Source organism: Oncorhynchus keta, unplaced genomic scaffold (genome assembly GCF_023373465.1).
Source record: "Oncorhynchus keta strain PuntledgeMale-10-30-2019 unplaced genomic scaffold, Oket_V2 Un_contig_5539_pilon_pilon, whole genome shotgun sequence".
Lineage (NCBI taxonomy): Eukaryota > Metazoa > Chordata > Actinopteri > Salmoniformes > Salmonidae > Oncorhynchus > Oncorhynchus keta.
Window position 1 is genome coordinate 35001 of NW_026288353.1, and position 19023 is coordinate 54023.

The window sequence follows — 19023 nt, forward strand, 5'->3', positions numbered from 1 at the left end:
TGGTAATGATAGTGGTGTAGTAGTAGGGTGGTAATGATAGTGGTGTAGTAGTAGTAGGGTGGTAATGATAGTGGTGTAGTAGTAGTAGGGTGGTAATGATAGTGGTGTAGTAGTAGTAGGGTGGTAATGGTAGTGGTGTAGTAGTAGTAGGGTGGTAATGGTAATGATAACAGTTTAGTGATGGTAGTAGTAGTAGGGTGGTAATGATAGTGGTGTAGTAGTAGTAGGGTGGTAATGATAGTGGTGTAGTAGTAGTAGGGTGGTAATGATAGTGGTGTAGTAGTAGTAGGGTGGTAATGATAGTGGTGTAGTAGTAGTAGGGTGGTAATGATAGTGGTGTAGTAGTAGTAGGGTGGTAATGATAGTGGTGTAGTAGTAGTAGGGTGGTAATGATAGTGGTGTAGTAGTAGTAGGGTGGTAATGATAGTGGTGTAGTAGTAGTAGGGTGGTAATGATAGTGGTGTAGTAGTAGTAGGGTGGTAATGATAGTGGTGTAGTAGTAGTAGGGTGGTAATGATAGTGGTGTAGTAGTAGTAGGGTGGTAATGATAGTGGTGTAGTAGTAGTCTGGGTGGTAATGATAGTGGTGTAGTAGTAGTAGGGTGGTAATGATAGTGGTGTAGTAGTAGTAGGGTGGTAATGATAGTGGTGTAGTAGTAGTAGGGTGGTAATGATAGTGGTGTAGTAGTAGTAGGGTGGTAATGATAGTGGTGTAGTAGTAGTAGGGTGGTAATGATAGTGGTGTAGTAGTAGTAGGGTGGTAATGGTAATGATAACAGTTTAGTGATGGTAGTAGTAGTACTGATATAAAGGAGAAGATGACCGTTAATTAGTTATAAATTAGTTATAGTTTCATTTCATTTCTACTATTGACTGTTACCATTTTATTGTTATTATTTTTGTATTTAATGTTAAATGATTATTTACTACCATTTTATTTTATTATTTGCTATCATTTATAATAAAGCAGCTTGAATTATAATTATAATTTGACAGAGAGAGAGAACGATGTCCTATAGGGACAGATGATTCTGAAAAACATTGGGATATCTGGATGATTACAGAGTAACTCGTATAATTCCCCTGAGCCGGTTGCCCACTGCGTTTCTTCCTGGCCACTGTGCTCTGGCTTTGCTTCCTTCCTGGTGTCTGGGCCGGTAACTATAACAACTGCTGATGTCATAAAACACCTTTCATTGATTGACTGATACAGTTGAAGTCGGAAGTTTACATACACCTTAGCCAAATACATTTAAACTCTGTTTTTCACAATTCCTGACATTTAATCCTAGTAAAAATTCCATGTTTTAGGTCAGTTAGAATCACCACTTTATTTTAAGAATGTGAAATGTCAGAATAATAGTAGAGAGAATGATTTATTTCATCTTTCACATTCCCAGCGGTTCAGAAGTTTACATACACTCAATTAGTATTTGGTAGCATTGCCTTTAAATTGTTTAACTTGGGTCAAACGTTTTGGGTAGCCTTCCACAAGCTTCCCACAATAAATTGGGTGAATTGTGGCCCCTTCCTCCTGACAGAGCTGGTGTAACTGAGTCAGGTTTGTAGGCCTCCTTGCTCGCACTCACTTTTTCAGTTCTTCCCCCAAAATATATATAGGGTTGAGGTCAGGGCTTTGTGCTGGCCACTCCAATACCTTGACTTTGTTGTCCTTAAGCCATTTTGCCACAACTTTGGAAGTATGCTTGGGGTCATTGTCCATTTGGAAGACCCATTTGTGACCAAGCTTTAACTTTCTGACTGATATCTTGAGATGTTGCTTCAATATATCCACCTAATTGTCCATCCTCATGATGCCATCTATTTTGTGAAGTGCACCAATCCCTCCTGTAGCAAAGCACCCCACTACATGATGCTGCCACCTCCGTGCTTCACGGTGGGATGGTGTTCTTCGGCTTGAAAGCCTCCCCTTTTTCCTCAAAACATAATGATGGTCATTATGGCCAAACAGTTCTATTTTTGTTTCATCAGACCAGAGGACATTTCTCCAAAAGGTATGATCTTTGTCCCCATGTGCAAACCGTAGTCTGGCATTTTATGGTGGTTTTGGAGCAGTGGCTTCTTCCTTGCTGAGGAGGATATATATGTTTTATATGTGAATATAGATACTTTTGTACCTGTTTCCTCCAGCATCTTCACAAGGTCCTTTGCTGTTGTTCTGGGATTGATTTGCACTTGTCCCACCAAAGTATGTTCATCTCTAGGAGACCGAACGAGTCTCCTTCCTGAGCGGTATGACGTCTGTGTGGTCCCATGGTGTTAATACTTGCGTACTATTGTTTGTACAGATGATCGTGGTACCTTCAGGCGTTTGAAAATTGCTCCCAAGGATGAACCAGACTTGTGGAGGTCTACCATTTTTTTCTGGGGTCCTGGCTGATTTCTTTATATTTTCCCATGATGCCAAGCAAAGAGTTGTGATACAGTGAATTCTAAGTGAAATAATCTGTCTGTAAACAATTGTTGGAAAAATGACTTGTGTCATGCACAAAGTAGATGTCCTAACTGACTTGGCAAAACTATAGTTTGTTAACAAGAAATGTGTGGAGTGCTTGAAAACAAGTTTTATTGACTCCAACCTAAGTTTATGTAAACTTCCGACTTCAAGTGTAAGTGTGTCCTTACCTTGGAGGTGGAGACACAGTCCCAGTGGTAGTGGAGTAGTGACTGGTTGTCCAGGCTCATGTTGGGGTCATAGCTCTGCTCAGCACTCAGCTGCAGGTCCTGGGTCTTGGACCACACCCTGGAAGTACCACATCAGACATAAACAAGTGAAAGTAAAAAGAGGATCTGAAAACAAAACAACTTAAAAAGGAGATGTTAGATGTTGGTTCCTCACCCTGAAAGTAGACTACAATGGGCTATGGATTATAATTTCTCCTCACCCAGAAAGTAGACTACAATGGGCTATGGATTATAATTTCTCCTCACCCTGAAAGTAGACTACAATGGGCTATGGATTATAATTTCTCCTCACCCTGAAAGTAGACTACAATGGGCTATGGGAAAGTAGACTACAATGGGCTATGGATTATAATTTCTCCTCACCCTGAAAGTAGACTACAATGGGCTATGGATTATAATTTCTCCTGAAAGTAGACTACAATGGGCTATGGATTACAGTCCCCTCACCCTCCTGGGCTATGGATCACCCTGAAAGTAGACTACAATGGGCTATGGATTACAGTTTCTCCTCACCCTGAAAGTAGACTACAATGGGCTATGGATTACAATTTCTCCTCACCCTGAAAGTAGACTACAATGGGCTATGGATCACAGTTTCTCCTCACCCTGAAAGTAGACTACAATGGGCTATGGATTACAGTTTCTCCTCACCTGAAAGTAGACTACAATGGGCTATGGATCACAGTTTCTCCTCACCCTGAAAGTAGACTACAATGGGCTATGGATTACAGTTTCTCCTCACCCTGAAAGTAGACTACAATGGGCTATGGATTACAGTTTCTCCTCACCCTGAAAGTAGACTACAATGGGCTATGGATTACAGTTTCTCCTCACCCTGAAAGTAGACTACAATGGGCTATGGATCACAGTTTCTCCTCACCCTGAAAGTAGACTACAATGGGCTATGGATTATAAGTTTCTCCTCACCCTGAAAGTAGACTACAATGGGCTATGAATTACAGTTTCTCCTCACCCTGAAAGTAGACTACAATGGGCTATGGATCACAGTTTCTCCTCACCCTAAAAGTAGACTACAATGGGCTATGGATTACAGTTTCTCCTCACCCTAAAAGTAGACTACAATGGGCTATGGATCACAGTTTCTCCTCACCATGAAAGTAGTCTACAATGGGCTATGGATTATAATTTCTCCTCACCCTGAAAGTAGACTACAATGGGCTATGGATTACAGTTTCTCCTCACCCTAAAAGTAGACTACAATGGGCTATGGATTACAGTTTCTCCTCACCCTAAAAGTAGACTACAATGGGCTATGGATTACAGTTTCTCCTCACCCTAAAAGTAGACTACAATGGGCTATGGATTACAGTTTCTCCTCACCCTGAAAGTAGACTACAATGGGCTATGAATTACAGTTTCTCCTCACCCTGAAAGTAGACTACAATGGGCTATGAATTACAGTTTCTCCTCACCCTGAAAGTAGACTACAATGGGCTATGGATTACAGTTTCTCCTCACCCTGAAAGTAGACTACAATGGGCTATGGATTACAGTTTCTCCTCACCCTGAAAAAAGTAGACTACCTGAAAGTAGACTACAATGGGCTATGGATTACAGTTTCTCCTCACCCTGAAAGTAGACTACAATGGGCTATGGATCACAGTTTCTCCTCACCCTGAAAGTAGACTACAAATGGATCACAGTTTCTCCTCACCCTAAAAGTAGACTACAATGGGCTATGGATCACAGTTTCTCCTCACCCTGAAAGTAGACTACAATGGGCTATGAATTACAGTTTCTCCTCACCCTAAAAGTAGACTACAACATGGATCACAGTTTCTCCTCACCCTAAAAGTAGACTACAATGGGCTATGGATCACAGTTCCTCACCCTCTACAATGGGCTATGGATCACAGTTTCTCCTGGCCCATAACCTACTTTCAGGTTGAGGAAACCAACAGAGTTTACAAATACTGAACTCCTCCTTTAAGTGTTTTAGATCTTATTTTTAGCTTGGCCTGCAATCAGTGATTTTATTGTGTTCTTTAGACAGTTATTTTTATTGTAAAAAAAAAAAAAAAAGAACTACTCCTTCAACGGTATCTGATCCTCTTACCTGTAGGTCCCTCCCTCTATGATAGGAACCAGGCGGGGCGGCCATGACGGTTAGCTGTAGACAGGCAGCCTTCCTCAGGGGAACCCCCTGGTAGGACAGGGAGAACACCAGCGAGTAGTTCCCCGAACGCAGAGCCATCTTGGGCAGCGAGAGCTGCAGCCGTCGCACGTCTACTTCCCCCGGGAGAGGGATCTTAGAGGCCAGAGGTGCTGCCACCTGGAGGCCGGAGGGTGAATAGAGTCACAACGCATTCATCACCACAGTTTTTTGCTCTGTACTGAAAGTGCTCCACCTTGAAAACTTGACTGCTGAGGTGAACAAGTGACCCTTTACAAAGCCCTGCCCAGAACTTTCCCCCCGAGGTTGCAACAGTAACCAAGGGGTCGGGGCTTAGCGAAGGGTCAATGGTTTGAGAATGTATTATTGACAGTGGATAATCAACACAATACAGAACAACATATTGATTTAAGAAGCGGTACCGAATGGTCGTAGTTGCAGTGCGGGGTGGAGAAGATCTCCCAGAGGTACTGGGCTCCGTAGCGGATGCAAGCCTTCAGGTCCACGCTAGCCTCCACCAGGGTGGGCTGGTAGCGCCAGATGGCTAGCCTAGGAGCCTGGACTACCTGAACCTCTGGCTCCTCACACTCCAACACCCTGATGGTCACCTCCACCCTGGCTACCACCCAGCTCACCAAGTTACTACAGTTCACCTAGTGGTGGGGAGGAGAATTACGGTCAATCTGTGTTTATTAGATTTGTGTTTGTTATAAAATGGGGTTGGGGGTTGGTTTACAGTAATCAAAACTGTTACTGTGTGTAAAAATAATGTTTATCATAGTATAAGTACAACCTTATTTAGGTTGCTGCAAATTCCCCAGTGGTGGGAGGCAGAATGACAACTATCTCCGTGTTGGAAAATGGTGTAAGAAAATTGTAAGTGTAGCTTTGTGTAATGAAACTGTATTGTCCAGCAGACATGTTTATTATAGTTGTACTTATAGAAAGTCTCTAGAAAAGGGAAATTGGGTTTGCTGTCATTCACACAAAATCAAGAAACACATGAAAATAAACATGTCAATAAACATGTTGATGATACTAAATAATATAAACCTAGTGTACCTGGACCAGGTATTGACCTGGGAACGCGTACACATGTTCAACAGAGGAGGTGGCGGAGAGCAGGGGCGCAGAGCCGTCCCTAAAGTCCCAGAGGAAGGTAACGGGTGTGGATTGAGGCGTGACGCCCGCCATCAGCATCACCGTCTTGTTGATGAAGGTGTCTCTGGGCCGGGCCTCCACCCGGGCCTCCGTCAGAACGTTCTGCACCTGGATGTGCTTGGTGATGTTCTGGCCGTTGAGCAAGTTGAACGCCCTGGATGCATTAAGAAAGATAGAAAATACTAAAGCAACATGTAACAGAGCAGATTTTCATATTGGTGGCCCCACTGGGAATCGAACCAACAACCTTGGCATTGTTCAAAATTACAGTAACTTTCACCAAATTACCAGGATTTCCAAAATCCTGGTTAGAAGATTCCCAAAATCAGAAGAGAATCAGCAGGAAACGCCGGATCCTCCCAACCAGGATGTCTGTAAAAACCTGTGAAATGTTGGTGTTGCAAAGGAAGTTGGGACTTCAACAGAGAGTATTGGTGGTTCTGGCAGAACCCACAACCTTGTGTTGTGAGCCCCATATTCAGTTGGTACGTCACCTCAACGAGAGGGTGAACGACACGGCCTCATTTACAACAGACTGACAGTAGCCTACATTTTGGTCTTGGCGGCCCCAGAGGGAACTGATCCCCCTGCATCTCTAGCCCCGTACTCAGTTGATACCTTACCTCAGGTAGATGGTGAGTGACCCGGCCTGGTCGGGGATGTAGGTCACCTCTTTCCCGATGTGGGGAAGGGGGAGGTGGTTAAGGTCAAAGGTCCACAGGAAGGTCACCGGGTTTCCTGTCAGGATGTCGGCTACCAAGGTCTTCTTGACGCCCACAGGCATGGCGGCGTCACAGCAGTCCAGGATACTCAGCATGCTCACTGGCTCCATCACCTCCACCTGCAGGTGGCGCCGCTCAGAACTCACCTGGGGAAATGATGAGATTACGGTAAAACAAGACAAAGAAAAACACAACAAACATCAACTATCATAACATATGAGAATATATGTAAAGAAATTGTATTGAGTTGTAAATTTTTTTTATCAACTACAACGATATTAAAATGCTTAATAAAAATAAATAGTAATACAAAAAGGTAATCTAAACACGATGCGCAGCATTCTCTCCTGGAACTCCTGTATCTCACCTGGTTGTGTGCGGTCAGGTTTACCATGTAGGTGTCGACCCGGCTGAACTGGTGAACGTAGGTCTGGCCGAAAACGGTCGAGTCTCCACTGATGCTGAGGATGAAGCTCACGTTCGTCCCTGACGCCTTGGCGATGGTAAACTCCACCCTCTCCCCGACCGCAGCGATCCTCTTACTGGCCCTCAGCTCCAACCCCTGAATCTTATCCTGTACCGTCAACTCTCTGGAAAACGCCTCGCCGCTAACGTCGTTGGTAGCGTTTAGCATAACGGTGAACAGCCCTGGTTCCTGGAAAACGTGGGACACCCTCCGTCCCATTTCTGTTCTGCCCAGCAACAGCCAGGTCCAAGATACGTTGGTGCCGGTCCTTAATTCTCCGTGGAGGGAGACATTGACGCCGGTGGCCACAAAGTTCTGCTCCGTGACGTTAGTCGCAGAGAACGTAACTCCTGTTACCACTTCCTGGACGTCAATGAACTTGGACACCGTATCGGCGCTGACCTCATTGGACACTTCCACAGTAACGACCTTCATTCCTGGAACAGTGAACCGATGAACCACAGAGGGCTCATTCCAGCCTAGAGCGCCCTCATCAGCTGACCACCGGTACTGCAGGTCCGAGCCTTTACTGGCCAACACCGTCAGGTTAGTGGAGGAGTTGACCGCCACAGGGTTGACGCTGGTCTCCAGGTACAGCTCTCCAACCGGATCGAGGAACTGGATGGTTCTGTTCACCGCGAGCGTTCCAAGGAGGTTGGTGGCCCGCAGGAAGACATCACAGGGACCAGGGGTGGAGAAGTTGACTGGGATGGTCTTCCCGCTGAGGTTGAGCGCAGTGCTGACCGGCGCCAACTCCCTGAGGAGGTTCCAGCTGAAGGACATGTTGGTCCCTTCCCTCAGCGTGGCCTGGAGGTGGAGCACACGGTTCGTAGCGCAGCAGCACCCCCTCGCCCCCATGTCCTCCTCAGGCTGGATCTGCAGCCCCTCCAGCTCCCGCAGCACGTAGATGTATACGCTGGCCTGGGCTGAGCCCACGTCGCTCTCTGCCGTGACGATGACGTTGTACGTCCCCACCGACCGGAAGGTGTAATGAGTCTTCCATTCTTGGAGCCTGGGTGTGCAGCCATCACACAGGTTCCACGAAACCGCACGCCATCGCCTTCCTCCAGGTGAGCCTTGAAGTTGACTGTGGCGTTTATGGGAACGTTGACCCGGTCAGCGTTGACCACCAGGCCGCGGATGGGTGCCAGGACCGCCACGGCAACCCGGGTGTGGTTGCTGCTCACCGGGTTCGCCGCCGTCAGCGTGACATTGAAGACTCCAGAGACGTTGTAGGCGTGTGTCGCGTTTGGGCCGGGGGTGAGGGGCGTTCCGTCGCCGAAATCCCAGGTGTAGAGGCTGGCAGGCACCAGCGAAGAGGTGGTGAAGAGGTACACCTCCCTCAGAGTCAGGTTATTGGATCTAGTCCCGTTATGTTGGATCAGGACCAGTCCTACCGGCCGCTGGATATGAATCAGGACGCTGTCGTTACTGCAGGAGATGTTGTTGGACACAGTGACCGTCACCAGGTACTGACCAGGGTTTTTATAGGTGAACACCATGTCCGTATGGCCCTGGACAGGTGTAGAGTCCTCAATCACCCCAAAATCCCATAAGTAGGTGTAGTCGAAGTCTGGCTGGGCGCTGGCCCTGAACCGGCTCTCCTCTCCCAGTCTGAAGTTGCACTTCTCTGGGGTCAGGGTCACGTTGGACACCGCCGGCTGGACACAAACCCACGCAAAGAAGTTGGCCTTGTTGACGCCGCTGGACAGCAGCAGGGAGAGGTGGTAGTCCCCGCTGCCCCCGTAGGAGTGGCTGATCCTGGGGCTGCCCAGGTGTGTCTGGTTGGGGGTCCCGTCCCCGAAGCTCCACTCATACAGGTGAAAGGAGGCATTCCCGAAACGAAGGCCTGGAAGTCGACCTGGGTCAGCTCCCGGACACAGCCCGCCGGCTCCAGCCTCACCACCTGCAGCACGAACACCTGGACAGGTACCAGGGTCCAGCGGGCGCTCACCGCATTCCGCGCCGTCACGTTCACCGTGTAGTTCCCGTCTTTCACGTAGGTGTGCGGAACCTCGGAACCCACCATCGTCACCATGGACCCGTCGCCCATGTCGAAGCTCCAGGTGACGTTGTTACCTGCCTCCAGGTGTGCAGAGACCGTCGTCGGGGTGTTGAGCTCGGTCGGGGCGGAGGAGGTCGCCGTTAACCCTTTAATCTCCTCGTACACCAACATCTCAGCGCAGGCCTTCGTCCAGCTGATGGTATTATTCACAGACACACACACATTATGGACGCCACTGTGGCCGACCTCGTAGGTGTGGTTGACGCGACGTTGAGGCCCCTCTCTGGAGGCGGAGCCATCTGCAAAATCCCACGTATAGACGATGCCATAGGCCGAGGGCAAGGCGTGAGCCTCAAAAGTTGCTGGTTGGCCGGCCTGGAGGAGGCGGGGCTCTGTTTCTATGTCGACGTGGGTAAGGACACTGTATACGTGCATGTCGATGCGCTGGGTTCTGTTCTCGTAATGGTTAGACACAGACACCAGGACGGTGTACACTCCTACAGAGACACAGGAAGGGGAGGGGCAAAGAGAAAAGCATGACATTGTCCTCTTTTCCAAAATGTAACAAGACATTCCCAGTGACACTCCCAGGTAGGGTTGATAAATCTCAGTAACATTCCCAGTGACACTCCCAGGTAGGGTTGATAAATCTCAGTAACATTCCCAGTAACACTCCCAGGTAGGGTTGATAAATCTCTGTAACATTCCCAGTGACACTCCCAGATAGGGTTGATAAATCTCTGTAACATTCCCAGTGATACTCCCAGGTAGGGTTGATAAATCTCAGTAACATTCCCAGTGACACTCCCAGGTAGGGTTGATAAATCTCTGTAACATTCCCAGTGACACTCCCAGATAGGGTTGATAAATCTCAGTAACATTCCCAGTGACACTCCCAGATAGGGTTGATAAATCTCTGTAACATTCCCAGTGACACTCCCAGGTAGGGTTGATAAATCTCTGTAACATTCCCAGTGACACTCCCAGATAGGGTTGATAAATCTCAGTAACATTCCCAGTAACACTCCCAGGTAGGGTTGATAAATCTCTGTAACATTCCCAGTAACACTCCCAGGTAGGGTTGATAAATCTCAGTAACATTCCCAAAATTCCCCGGTTTTCCAGAAATGCAGGTTGGAGGATTCTAGATGTCCTGCTTATTCCCTCCTGAATCCGGTAATCTACTAACCGGGATTTCTGTAAAAGGATCTGTTTCAAAAATATATACTGTAAATATAGCATGAACACTATAAACCAGTATAGAGGTGGATTAACAGACCTGGCTGTTGGTACTTGTACTTGACTTTGTTGGGCAGGAGCACCTGTGTAGGGGAGTCTGGTAGGGGAGGGTACAGGGAGGTGTTGTAGGGAGGTTTAAAGTCATATTCCTGGTAACCTCCGTCTCCAAACGACCACCTGGGGGGGGACAGGGCACGATGGTGTCAATACAATCAATCCAGTCAGGGATGACAGACACACACACACACACACACACACACACACACACACACACACACACACACACACACGCACACACACACACACACACACACACACACACACACACACACACACACACACACACACACACACACACACACGCACACACACACACATACACGCACACACACACACACTAGTGTCTGAGAAGCAGTGGAGGGAAGGAGAGAGAGGAGTGGAAACTCAGGATCGCTCACTGAGATGAACAAGAGAGTGAAGAGAGACTGAGGGAAGGAGGGAGGGAAGGAGAGAGAGAGGGAAGAGAGACTGAGGGAAGGAGGGAGGGAAGGAGAGAGAGAGGGAAGAGAGACTGAGGGAAGGAGGGAGGGAAGGAGAGAGAGAGGGAAGAGAGACTGAGGGAAGGAGGGAGGGAAGGAGAGAGAGAGAGAGGGAAGAGAGACTGAGGGAAGGAGAGAGAGAGGGAAGGAGAGAGAGAGGGAAGGAGAGACTGAGGGAAGGAGGGAGGGAAGGAGAGAGAGAGGGAAGAGAGACTGAGGGAAGGAGGGAGGGAAGGAGAGAGAGAGGAAGAGAGACTGAGGGAAGGAGGGAGGGAAGGAGAGAGAGAGGGAAGAGAGACTGAGGGAAGGAGGGAGGGAAGGAGAGAGAGAGGGAAGAGAGACAGAGGGAAGGAGGGAGGGAAGGAGAGAAGGAAGGAGAGAGACTGAGGGAAGGAGAGAGAGAAGGAGAGAGAAACGGAGGGGAACATTCCTGTCAGCAATCTGCTCTAACCACAAGACTGTAAACCAAAACCCTGTCCCACATAGAAGGCTGCAATTACCACACACAAAGACTGTGTGTGTGTGTGTGTGTGTGTGTGTGTGTGTGTGTGTGTGTGTGTGTGTGTGTGTGTGTGTGTGTGTGTGTGTGTGTGTGTGTGTGTGTGCTCGCGTCAAGCATGTGTTAAAGAGAGAGAGAAAAAAGGGAGAGGGGAAAGGAGACAGAAAGAGAGACATGTTTAGGAGAGACAGAGAGATGTAGACATGTTTAGGAGACAGTCTGTCTCAGAGAGATGTAGACATGTTTAGGAGACAGTCTCAGTCTCAGAGAGATGTAGACATGTTTAGGAGACAGTCTGTCTCAGAGAGATGTAGACATGTTTAGGAGACAGTCTGTCTCAGAGAGATGTAGACATGTTTAGGAGACAGTCTCAGAGAGATGTAGACATGTTTAGGAGACAGTCTCAGAGAGATGTAGACATGTTTAGGAGACAGTCTCAGAGAGATGTAGACATGTTTAGGAGACAGTCTCAGTCTCAGAGAGATGTAGACATGTTTAGGAGACAGTCTGTCTCAGAGAGATGTAGACATGTTTAGGAGACAGTCTCAGAGAGATGTAGACATGTTTAGGAGACAGTCTCAGAGAAATGTAAACATGTTTAGGAGACAGTCTGTCTCAGAGAGATGTAGACATGTTTAGGAGACAGTCTCAGAGAGATGTAGACATGTTTAGGAGACAGTCTCAGAGAGATGTAGACATGTTTAGGAGACAGTCTCAGAGATGACATGTTTAGGAGACAGTCTCAGAGAGATGTAGACATGTTTAGGAGACAGTCTGTCTCAGAGAGATGTAGACATGTTTAGGAGACAGTCTGTCTCAGAGAGATGTAGACATGTTTAGGAGACAGTCTGTCTCAGAGAGATGTAGACATGTTTAGGAGACAGTCTCAGAGAGATGTAGACATGTTTAGGAGACAGTCTGTCTCAGAGAGACGTAGACATGTTTAGGAGACAGTCTGTCTCAGAGAGATGTAGACATGTTTAGGAGACAGTCTGTCTCAGAGAGATGTAGACATGTTTAGGAGACAGTCTCAGAGAGATGTAGACATGTTTAGGAGACAGTCTCAGAGAGATGTAGACATGTTTAGGAGACAGTCTCAGAGAGATGTAGACATGTTTAGGAGACAGTCTCAGAGAGATGTAGACATGTTTAGGAGACAGTCTCAGAGAGATGTAGACATGTTTAGGAGACAGTCTCAGAGAGATGTAGACATGTTTAGGAGACAGTCTCAGAGAGATGTAGACATGTTTAGGAGACAGTCTCAGTCTCAGAGAGATGTAGACATGTTTAGGAGACAGTCTGTCTCAGAGAGATGTAGACATGTTTAGGAGACAGTCTCAGAGAGATGTAGACATGTTTAGGAGACAGTCTCAGTCTCAGAGAGATGTAGACATGTTTAGGAGACAGTCTCAGAGAGATGTAGACATGTTTAGGAGACAGTCTCAGTCTCAGAGAGATGTAGACATGTTTAGGAGACAGTCTCAGAGAGATGTAGACATGTTTAGGAGACAGTCTCAGTCTCAGAGAGATGTAGACATGTTTAGGAGACAGTCTCAGAGAGATGTAGACATGTTTAGGAGACAGTCTGTCTCAGAGAGATGTAGACATGTTTAGGAGACAGTCTGTCTCAGAGAGATGTAGACATGTTTAGGAGACAGTCTGTCTCAGAGAGATGTAGACATGTTTAGGAGACAGTCTCAGTCTCAGAGAGATGTAGACATGTTTAGGAGACAGTCTCAGAGAGATGTAGACATTTTTAGGAGACAGTCTGTCTCAGAGAGATGTAGACATGTTTAGGAGACAGTCTGTCTCAGAGAGATGTAGACATGTTTAGGAGACAGTCTGTCTCAGAGAGATGTGTGTGTGTGTGTGTGTGTGTGTGTGTGTGTGTGTGTGTGTGTGTGTGTGTGTGTGTGTGTGTGTGTGTGTGTGTGTGTGTGTGTGTGCTGCGTGTGTGTGTCTCAGAGAGATGTAGACATTTTTAGGAGACAGTCTGTCTCAGAGAGATGTAGACATGTTTAGGAGACAGTCTGTCTCAGAGAGATGATGTAGTGTGTGTGTGTGTGTGTGTGTGTGTGTGTGTGTGTGTGTGTGTGTGTGTGTGTGTGTGTGTGTGTGTGTGTGTGTGTGTGTGTGTGTGTGTGTGTGTGTGTGTGTGTGTGTGTGTGTGTGTGTGTGTGTGTGTGTGTGTGTGTGTGTGTGCGTGCGTGCGTGTGTGCGCGCGCATCTCTCACACACTACAACCTACCGGAAGGTGGCATCCACGGACACATCCAGGACCACGGAGGTGGTCAGGAACTGGTCCGAGCCCTGCGTGACCACGCCAGGCACGCCGGTGACCGTGAGGTTGACCATGGGGTTCATACGGTCGACCGTCACGTTGAAGTGGTCCGTCAGGTTGCTCACATGGTTCATCGCCGTCACCTGTAGGATAGGAAATTGATTGGTTGAATGATTGATAGCTACTTCGATATTGAGGTTTCTGCATTGTGATGTATTTACACGTCAACATTCTACGGCGGCCATCTTAACTCCCCATTAACATTACATGGGGAATATTTAAACAATGCTATGTAACGGAATGTCTACAACATTCTACGGCAGCCATCTTAACTCCCCATTAACATTACATGGGGAATATTTAAACAATGCTATGTAACGGAATGTCTAGAACATTCTACGGCAGCCATCTTAACTCCCCATTAACATTACATGGGGAATATTTAAACAATGCTATGTAACGGAATGTCTACAACATTCTACGGCAGCCATCTTAATTCCCCATTAACATTACATGGGGAATATTTCAACAATGTTATGTAACGGAATGTCTACAACATTCTACATTCATCTACTGTCCCAGTCCCTATACAGAGTTCTAACTCTGTTATGACTCTGTTATGACTCTGTTATGACTGTTATGACTTTGTTATGACTGTTATGACTCTGTTATAACTCTGTTATGAATCTGTTATAACACTGTTATGACTCTGTTATGACTGTTATGACTCTGTTATAACTCTTATGACGCTGTTGGTACTGGTATGACTCTGTTGACTCTGTTATGACTCTGTTGACTCTGTTATGACTCTGTTATTACTGTTATGACTCTGTTATGACTGTTATGACTCTGTTATAACTCTTATAACTCTGTTGACTCTGTTATGACTCTGTCATGAAGGCAAGATTTCCCATCACATTTCTGAGGTAGAGATGTCCCATAACTACAGATGTAGGATTTGAACCTGTATTTGTATGCTGGTGTTGCACAGAAGTGGTGGATGAATTGGTGGGGAGTGTCCTCCAAAAGCAACAGTACATGGATATCAAAGATCAAAGTAGCTGGACACTAGCTTAGCTTTACCACCTAGCTTAGCTTTACCACCTAGCTTAGCTTTACCGCCTAGCTTAGCTTTACCGCCTAGCTTAGCTTTACCGCCTAGCTTAGCTTTACCACCTAGCTTAGCTTTACCACCTAGCTTAGCTTTACCGCCTAGCTTAGCTTTACCACCTAGCTTAGCTTTACCACCTAGCTTAGCTTTACCGCCTAGCTTAGCTTTACCTGCCTAGCTTAGCTTTACCGCCTAGCTTAGCTTTACCACCTAGCTTAGCTTTACCACCTATCTTAGCTTTACCACCTAGCTTAGCTTTACCGCCTAGCTTAGCTTTACTGCCTAGCTTAGCTTTACTGCCTAGCTTAGCTTTACCACCTAGCTTAGCTTTACCACCTAGCTTAGCTTTACCACCTAGCTTTAACCAACACCAAACCAGCATCAACCAAGGCAGGGGCCCATATCAGTGTCATCTATGTTGTAGTGTGTGTGTGTGTGTGTGTGTGTGTGTGTGTGTGTGTGTGTGTGTGTGTGTGTGTGTGTGTGTGTGTGTGTGTGTGTGTGTGTGTGTCTCACCGATAGTTTGTAGACAGCTGGGTTCTGGTATATGATGTTGAGCACGGTGTTGTAGTAGGTGAAGTAGGGCTTATCATCCACTGTCCATTTAAAGGTTGGGCTGGAACCTCCCTCTACAGCAGCAGTATAGCTCTGGAACACACAGAGAGGAGATAACACACACACACACAGAGCGGAGATACACACACACACACACACACAGAGGAGATAACACACACACACACACAGAGAGGAGATAACACACACAGACAGAGGAGACACACACACACACACACAGAGGAGATAACACACACACAGACAGAGGAGATAACACACACAGACAGAGGAGATAACACACACACACAAAGGAGATAACACACACACAGACAGAGGAGATAACACACACACCCCACAACACAACACACAGAGAGGAGAGGAGATAACACACACACACCCTACAACACACACACAACACACCCCAACACACACACACACATCCCAACACACACACCCCAACACACACACCCACAACACACCCCCAACACAAACACACCCCCAACATACACATTGAACTCACCACGACTGATTCCATGAGGACTCTGTGTCTGGGATGAGGCTGGACCATCAGACCTCTCAGAGGTTCCTCCACCCCAACCAACAGGCTGAGACTGGCCTCCGTCACCTCGCTGTGACACACACACACACACACACACACACACACACACACACACACACACACACACACACACACACACACACACACACACACACACACACACACACACACACACACACGTGATGAGCAACATTGAGACTTGAAGACTTGTGTTAGCTTCCCTAACAGACTAATATACTGGCTATACAATCACACTGTATGTGATATACTGTATGTAGATATACTGTATGTAGATATACTGTGTGTGATATACTGTATGTGATATACTGTATGTGATATACTGTATGTAGATATACTGTATGTAGGTATACTGTATGTGATATACTGTAGATATATGTGATATACTGTATGTGATATACTTTTGTGATATACTGTATGTGATATACTTTTTGTGATATACTGTATGTAGATATACTCTTAGAGAAAAGGGTTCCAGAGGGTTCGATGCTGTCCCCATAGCAGAACCCTTTTTGGTTCCAGGTAGAACCCTTTTTGTTTCCAGGGTAGAACCATTTTGGGTTCCATGTAGAACCCTTTGTGGAACATGGAACCAAAGGATTCTCCTATGTTCTAGAACGCACCCTTGTTTCAGTGTAGGGACGTATAGAATTATAGAGATATCTGACCTGTGTGCTGACAGATTCACCACCACAGGCCCCCTCTCCTCCCCGAGCCCCAGATCTATCACCGCAAACAGACTGTGGCTCTGGTTCCCCCGCCTCTCCCTGGTTCTCCTGCCCTGCCTGCCCCTCTACACTCCCCACAGTGGGCAGGAAGTCAGGGGGCAGTGGTCCTGGAAGAGGACACTCTGGTTGCTTCCCTGCCAGTGGACTTTGGCTCCGTACTGAGAGTGGACCCGGAGCAGAACCACCGTCTGGTTGGGCCTGGATCACAATCACAATCATTTGTATTTGCCAAGTACATTATTTCACATGTACCAGGAATTTGACCAGGTGAAAGGGTACTGATAATATCTTACAATAAACAGAATATACAATCCAATCCAATACAACACACAACACAACACAACACAACACAATACAACACAACACAATACAACACAACACAATACAATACAACACAATACAACACAACACAATACAACACAATACAACACAACACAATACAACACAACACAACACAACACAATACAACACAACACAACACAACACAACACAATACAACACAACACAATACAACACAACACAACACAACACAACACAACACAACACAACACAATACAACACAACACAACACAACACAACACAATACAACACAATACAATACAACGCAACGCACGCATAGCACAACACAACACAACACAACACAACACAATACAACACAACACAACACAATACAACACAATACAATACAACACAATACAACACAACACAATACAACACAATACAACACAACACAATACAACACAATACAACACAATACAACACAACACAATACAACACAATACAACACAACACAATACAACACAATACAACACAATACAACACAACACAACACAATACAACACAATACAACACAACACAATACAACACAATACAACACAATACAACACAACACAACACAATACAACACAATACAACACAACACAACACAATACAACACACAATACAATACAACACAATACAACACAACACAATACAACACAACACAACACAACACAACACAATACAACACAACACAATACAACAACAATACAACACAATACAACACAACACAATACAACACAACACAACACAACACAATACAACACAAACACAATACAACACAACACAATACAACACAACACAATACAACACAACACAATACAACGCAACACAACACAACACAACACAACACAACACAATACAACACAATACAATACAACACAATACAAACATACAACACAATACAACACAACACAACACAATACAACACAACACAATACAACATACAACACAACACAATACAACACAACACAATACAACACAATACAATACAACACAACACACAACACAATACAACACAACACAATACAACACAACACAATACAACACAACACAATACAACACAATACAAACAACAACACAACACAACACAACACAACACAATACAACACAACGCAATACAACACAACACAACACAACACAACACACAACACAACACAATACAACACAATACAACACAATACAATACAACACAACACAATACAACACAAACACAATACAACACAATACAACACAATACAACACAATACAACACAACACAACACAATACAATACAACACAACACAATACAACACAATACAACACAATACAACGCAACACAACACAACACAACACAACACAATACAACACAATACAACACAATACAACACAACACAACGCAACACAACACAATACCTGAAGTAGTAGGTTCCGTTCTGAGAGGGGGTGGAGGACGGTGAGGCCCAGGGGAGGGACCACGCGGATGGGACATGACGCCATGACGGGGAAGGCAGGGTCGTCGGAGGTCACCTCCAGGCTATAGAGCCCCGGCTGGGAGGCCGGAGGAGAGCTGGGACCCCTGTAGCTGGGTCTCACTATGCCCAACGTAGAGCACCCTGATCGGGCAGACCACGTCCGCAGCCCAGACTCCTCCTCGAACATCCTCCAGGGTAATTTCAACGCTCTGGTCCAGGTCCACGGAACCTTCTGATTGGTTGGAGTTGGCCCACAGCCAGTCAGATTGGTTGAGGGCCAGGATTGGCTGTCGCCACGGCGACTGGGGTGAAGGGTCGCAGCGGAGCAGGGAGGCGGGGCCAGCGTTGTGCTGCAGGCCGATGATGTCGCCGGGGGAGACCAGCAGGTCCTCGACATGCTCCCTCACCTGAGGGGGAAGGAGAGGAGGAGAGTTTGTTTTAAAAGTACTAGTTGTCTTTGTTGTGTGTATCACTGTAGGTGTTTTGTTCTTTCATCATTGTGTGTGTGTGTGTGTGTGTGTGTGTGTGTGTG

The 19023-nt window shown here is 46.3% G+C and overlaps 1 pseudogene; it reads right to left on the reverse strand.

The window, feature by feature from the left end:
* The window catches only part of LOC127925404 (polycystin-1-like), a 48083-nt pseudogene that overhangs the window by 18807 nt on the left and 10253 nt on the right, over nucleotides 1-19023 (reverse strand).